Genomic DNA, 7075 nt, shown 5'->3' with positions numbered 1-7075 from the left:
GGAGGGTGGGGAGAGGATGTCTACTGTCTCCACTGCTATTCAATAGTGCTTGAAATCTTAGCAAAAGCAATCAGAGAAAAATGAAGGGAATAAAAGAGATACAAATAGAAAAGAAAGAACAAAATGTCCTCATTTGAAGACAATACAATTTATGCAGAGCTCTAGACTACTCATCAGAATACTCATGAAACTCATAAATACTTTCAGCAACATGGCAGGATCCACAATTAACACACAAAAATTAGTAGCATTCCTACTTATAAATTAATTACAAAGCCTACTGAAGAACAAATTAAGGAAACAACCCCATTTATAATGTCTGAAAAATAAAGTAACTTTGAACTTAAACATGGAAATGAAAACTCTCCACAGTAAGAATTTTGAAAAGCAGAAGGGAAAACATATTGAGGAAGACACTAGATGCAAAGCTCTCTCATGCTCATACACAGGAGAAAAGAAAATTGTGAAAATAGCCAACTTCCAAAACCAATCTACAATTTCAATGTAATCCTAATGAAAACACCAGTGACTTTCTTCACAGATGTGTAAAAACATTTTAAAATTCATATGATTGTGCAAAAGGCCCCACAGCCAAGGCCACCCTCAGCAATAAAAACAATAAATAATGCTGGGGATATCATCATTATTGATTTGAAGTTATACTACAGCATTACAGCAGTGAAAACAGTAAAACAGTGTGAGTGTGGCACAAGAACAGATGTGTAGGTCAGGTGTGCTGGTCACTTACTAGTATGAGATTGCTCCAGTTCTTTATGTAAGCACTTAGTGCTTTGTACTTGCCTCTTAGCACTGCCCTCATTGTGTCTCATATGTTTAGGTATCCTGTGTTTTTGTTTTCATTCCACTCGAGAAAGTTTCAGGTTTCTTTCCTAATTTCTTTCCTGACTCATTTTCATTCCAGCGAGTTGTTGAGTATCTATAAGTTTGTAAACTTTCTGTTGTTGACACTATCCAGCTTTAACCCACGGTGGCCAGATAGAGTGAAGGATATGATTTCAAGATTTCTGTATCAGTTGAGACTTGCTTTGTGACTGAGTATGTGGTCAACTTTGGAGAAAGTTCTATGAGATGCTAAGAAGAAAGTAAATTGTTTTGTTTTAGAGTGAAATATTCTGTAGATATCAGTCACATATTTTTTTTTGGTTTATGATGTCAGTTAATTCCAATATTTCTCTTTTTACTTTTTATATGGATGATTTGTCTATCAGCAAGAATGGAGTATTAAATCCTCCCACTATCTGTATGAGGGTTGATATATGACTTAAGCTAGAATAGTGTTTTGATTTTTGTTTGTTTGTTTGTTTGTTTGTTTTTCATGCTCTTGTATTTGTTGCTTAGATTTTAAGAATTGCAAAGTCTTCTTGGTGACATTTTTCTAAGATGAAATAATTAGCTATGGTTTAAATCTAATTTCTCAGATTTTACAATGGTTATCCTGGCTGGCTTCTTAGGTGCATTTGTTTAGTATATCTTTTGCATCCTTTTTTCCTGAGGTTATATCTATCCTTGATGTTGAAGTGCTTTTCGTGGATGCAATAAGAAGGAAAATCCTATTTATACATTTATTCTGTTAGTATATTTAGGGTGGGGGCAGGGATTGAGACCACTGATATTTAGTTATGAATGAATTGTGTTTATTAATGGGGACAATTGAAACCATTGATATTTTGAGTTATGAATGACCTGTATTTATTTATTCCTATTATTTTGTTTTTGTGTTGTGTTTTCTCCCTCTTCTGATTTGCTGGTCTTTGACTTGTATATTCTTGACTATCATTAACCTCTTTGGATTTCAGTTTTTCTTTTAGAATCTTCTATAGAGCTGGGTTTATAGATAAATACTTCTTAAATTTGGTTTATCATGGAATTTTTTCTTTATCGATTATGATTGAAAGTTTTGCTGAGTGTAGTAGTCTGGACTGGTGTCTATTATCTCTTAGAGTGTATTTAAAGTGTATAGAACAAATATCCAGGCTTTTAGAGTCTCCATTGAGAAATCATGTGTTATTCTAAGTCTGCCTATATATGTTACTTGGTCTCTTTCCCTTGCAACTTTAATATACTTTCTTTGTTCTATACATTTAGTGTTTGTATTATTAATAGCTGAGTATTTCTTTTCTGACCCAGTTAATTTGCTATTCTATATGGTCTTTGTACCCTATTAGACACCCTCTTCTTTAAGTTAGAAAAATTTTCACCTATGGCTTTTGTTAAAAATATTTTCTATACCTTTGTCCTGAGCTTTTTTTTTCTCTTTTCTGTATTTCTATCATTTGTAAATTTGGTCTTTTCATACTGCCCCAGTTTTCCTGCATGTTTTGTGCCTGCATATTTTTAGATTTAACATTTTCTTTGACTGAGCTATCCATTTCTTCTATCTTATCTTCAATGTCTGAGATTCTGTCTTCGGACTCTTACATTCTGTTGGTGAGCCTTGTCTCTGAAGTTCTTATTTCAATTTCTAAATTTATCATGTCCAGATTTCCATCTGTTTGGATTTTCATTATTGGTTCCATTTCTACTTTCAGGTCTTGCACTATTTTATTTCTTTCTTTTAACTGTTTGTGTTTTTATAGGTTTTATTAATGGATTTGTTTATTTCCTCTCTAAGAACTTCTATCATATTCATAAAGGCTATTTTAAGATCCTTGTCTTGTTCTTCACGTATGTTGCATTTTTTAGGGCCCTGCTTTAGTATGGTTGCTGAGCTCTAATGGAGACATGTTGTCTTGGCTATTACTGATTGTGTTTTGACACTGACACCTAGCCATATGAATTTGTAAAGACTGAAATTCTTAAAGCTGATATACGGTCTTGTCTTTGTTGAGTAAGTGTTTTGTTCCTTGTTTTCTGTTGTCCTTTCTTTTCTTTGGAGGATGCAGTGGCTGTATTTTATTTTTTGCCTAGAAGTGAATGCTTCAGGACTCATTCCAGATGTGGTTACTTGCAGTTCCAGGTACAAAGTTTTTCTGGATATTGGTAGATGACACTTAGAGATAGGGATAGGCTAGAATGGGGTTAGGAAAGGCTGAAGGCCTCCATGGAAGAGAGGAAATCTTAGTGTACAACTAGGGCCTGTTTAATCCCCTGAGAATATAGTCCAAGAGTAAGGAGAATCCACAACTGTTATCAACCTGGGGTTGAGACTGAAAGTTTGGATTTTGAGGAGTGAAGTGAGATTGAAGATTGCCTAAAACTTGCTTAGCTAGGTTACATATTTCCCTGGAAAGCTTGGCTCATTGGCTCCCAGGGAATACCTTCTAGAAACAGAACGAGTGTTGAGGGGGGTAGGTAGAGGGTTAGATGAGACGATCTTGTGGAGAGGGAAGGAAGCTCACTGTAGGTAGAGATGAAACTTAGGTTTAATTTGAAGAAAAGGAAGAGATGAAGATCTGCAGTTGTTCCTTGCTTCTATTCTGGAAACTATCTCCATCCTTTTACCATAGGCTCATTTTGTCTTTTCCAGTAAGCTACAAGATTAGACCAAGTGGCCACAGCTGGAAGGATTTCTGAAGCATCCACTTCTAGAGGCAAAACATAGCCACTATATTCTCCAAAGAAAAGAATGGGCAACAGAAAACAAAGAACAAAACACTCACTCAACAAAGACAAGACCATGTGATCTATTATTCTCTGTCTTCTGTTTGGGGAATAGAGTCTATTAACATATTAAGTTGGTTTGGGAAATTATGTTTTCATTCCTGTCATTTGGAAGTCCATTGTGAAAATACAGCAAAAGTCAATTGTTTAAAATATGGCCTTCTTACTGCAATAATTTTAAAGAAAGGGGAAATACAGATAGCTTTGAATACATTAAACTTTCTAGAATGCATCAAGGTGATCCTAATAAGGTATTTTAGTAAGGGAGGGATACAGTGTCTCACCTGAGCATCTCTTGTCATCAGTCAAAGCTTTAAGTATTAGGAATGGGCTGCATTCAACTGAGTTTATGGCCCACAGGATATTATGGAAATGCCCCAAATGATCAAGGCAGTTGCTTAGAGAAATGGTTGCTCTCCACAACCTGACATTGGGGTTCCATTGCCAAGGACAATATAACTCATGGAACATGGAAAAGTGGAGCTGTGGAGCTGGTTATCTACATGGAATCTTCATTCCTACATTCTAGTCTCTTTGGTTAGGTACACTAATGGCTACTGAAATAAAAACATGGATACCAACCCAAGCACAAAAAATTTGACCTACAATCTGTCCTGTCTACAAAATATGCTAGGAAAATGATGGCAACAAACTTGGGGGGAGTAGATAACCCATGTGTGATTTGTATGAAGGCCCACTCCACAAAAAGAAACCCATGCTTGACACTGCTTGGATAACCAAGAACCAAAGACCTAGGATAAAACCAAACACTATTGGTCAAAATAAAATAAATAAATAAATAAATAAATAGTGTCAATTAAATGATTCCTAATGATATTCTGAAAAGTTCATAGGTTTGTGCCTTATCCAGATATCATCTGAAAGATTTCCTCCAGAAGTAGATAGGAACAGATGCAGAGACCCACAGTCAGACATTATTTAGAAAGAGTATAAATGAGAGGTCTCCATCAAATCATTCCCAACAGAACTTGGGAAATACTTCAGAAGAGGAAGCAGAAAGAATTTAAGTGCCAGAGGGGAAAGGTAACACTAGGAGAACAAGGATCTTAGAGAGAGGATATTGGGAGAGCATGGCTCTTTGAATCAACTAAACAAGACATATATAAGCTCATTGAGACTGAGCCAACAAGCACAGAACCTACATGGGTCTGCACCAGGTCCTCTAAATACATTTTTTTAACTTTCAGCTTAGTATTTTTATGGGACTCCTAACTGTGAGAATGAGCTCTCAGTAGGGAAAGGATTTCCTCTTTATACTTAATAGTCTTTCCTTCTGCTGTCAGACAGCTTCTCTGTATATAAATAGCCCCATGGATAGGAGTAGTAGCAAAGGCATACCACTTATCCATGTAGAAGTTAAGTCTCTTAAAAAGGAGAGACTGGTAATGAGTGATTCTGGCACTGGTCAGTCATAGATTGAGGATTGTTTAAGTACTCCTTTGAAAGCCTGAGGTGTGGTGATGGTCAGGCTCTGGCCTAATGACAGTTTGACAGCATCCTTGACCAGGAGAGCCATTGTAGCAATGATGCATAAAAAAGGGGACCAGCCCCTGGCCACTGCATCTAAATTGTTTGATAGGCAGGCCACTGGTCAGGGCCCAAGAGTCTGCATTAATACCCCTTTTGCTACCCCAGCTCTCCCATCCATAAAGAGGTTAAAGGGCTTGGTTACATCTGGCAACCCCAAGGCAGGAGCTGAAATTAAGGCCTTCTTTAAGTCATCAAAGACTTTCTGATGTCACACTGTATTTATAAAGTTCTTAGGAGGCTCTTTGGTGGCCTCAATTAGTGGCTTAGATATTTCTGCAAAGCCTCGTATCCAAATTCTGCAGAATCCAGCAGACCACAAGAATTCCTTTACTTGGTGGGAAGTCATGGGTGTTGAAAGACACAGTACAGTTTCTTTCCTGGTCTCAGAGAACCATCTCTGACCTTTATTATTATTTTATTTTATTTATTTACATTTCAGATGCCATCCCCCTTCCCCATTCCCCCACTCATTAATCCCCTATGCCATTCCTCCTCCTCCTCCTATTTTATATTCATACTGTTTAAATTACATGCAAGTATTAAGGTCAGTTCTAGGTTGAGGAACTGGCAATACAATAGATGCAAGTAGTCCAGAAACAAAGAAGACAATAAACTCAGATAATCAAAGAACATGCAGGACAATAAACAGAGTCCTGTGATCACTATTTCTAAGGGCTTATCAGGATGATCAAAATATCTGAGCCTACTTCCCTGTCCTAGCCCAAAGTCATTTAAATGCCTGTAGCCTACTTCTTTGTTCTAGCTTAAGATTTAGATTTCTGCCTGTAATTACTTCTTTGTTCTAGTCTAAGATTTAAATACCTGTCTGAAATTACTTCTTTGTTCCAGCCCAATGTCAGATTTTTGCCTACAGTCCATTTCCTTGTCCTTGGCCTATGTCAGGTTCCTTCCAAGCAGCCTATTTCTTTGTCCTTGACCATTGACAGATTCCTGCCAAGCAGCCCCAAAAGCTCTCCATGTCTCCCACTTTTCATTGCATAAACCAGAATGAGCCTATCTTAGGTCATTCTGACAAGAAAGCCTTCCTTACCCATCATGGAATATGCATTATCATAAGCAATGTACTTCTGTCTTAGATTGGTAAGACTGTGCAGAATCTTACCTGTCCTTGGCTTACCAGACTGTGAAATTAATAACTCTGACCGGGGGTCCATTATCATTTTCAACTCATGTACTTTGGCTGCCAGCCTGCTGATGTAGTTAGAGAAAAGCTTTAACATGATGGGCAGCAACAGAAGTATTCCCAGGACAAGAAGGGCTAGCCTGATCGAGCTATATATACCATTCCTGAGGTTTGACTAAAATAGAAATACTGATCTCAGGACATAGGTAATTTTATCAACATTATCTGCAGCATCAAAGCTCAACAGAGCAGCATTTTTTAAATTAATAATCTCACTATCCAAAGTTAACATACCCAGATCAGTGTTAGAATTATGCTAAATACCCTACAGGTGTCTTTAAACTTTTTTCTAATTATAATGACAATCATTGTAAATTTTAGAAGTAACACTACTCCAATGATATTTGTCATGACACTTGGGATGGCTCCTAACTCTTGAACCCTGAACCTCCTTCAGTTAATTTGAATAGGTTATACAGTATCATCTGTTGTTCCAGACACCTACATAAATCTTTTTATATACTCAATACATTACTAACATTTTTTGCTAGATGCTTAACAAAAATAGTTGTCTTAACTCTTGTGTCAATGCTATTGCAGAACCAGTGGTGCTAGCAATTAATGAAATTAAAGCTGTTATACCAGCAATAATCAAGCCCACTACTCTCTACCTTCTGCTTAAGGCCCAACTCATTTCTTCCAGCACTTTCAAGCTTTTTTCAGAGAATCAAAGTTTTCTAATACTAAGGGCAGTAACAC

The sequence above is a fragment of the Grammomys surdaster genome, unplaced genomic scaffold (genome assembly GCF_004785775.1).
Source record: "Grammomys surdaster isolate TR1022 unplaced genomic scaffold, NIH_TR_1.0 67, whole genome shotgun sequence".
Classification (NCBI taxonomy): domain Eukaryota; kingdom Metazoa; phylum Chordata; class Mammalia; order Rodentia; family Muridae; genus Grammomys; species Grammomys surdaster.
This window is presented reverse-complemented; position numbering follows the sequence as displayed.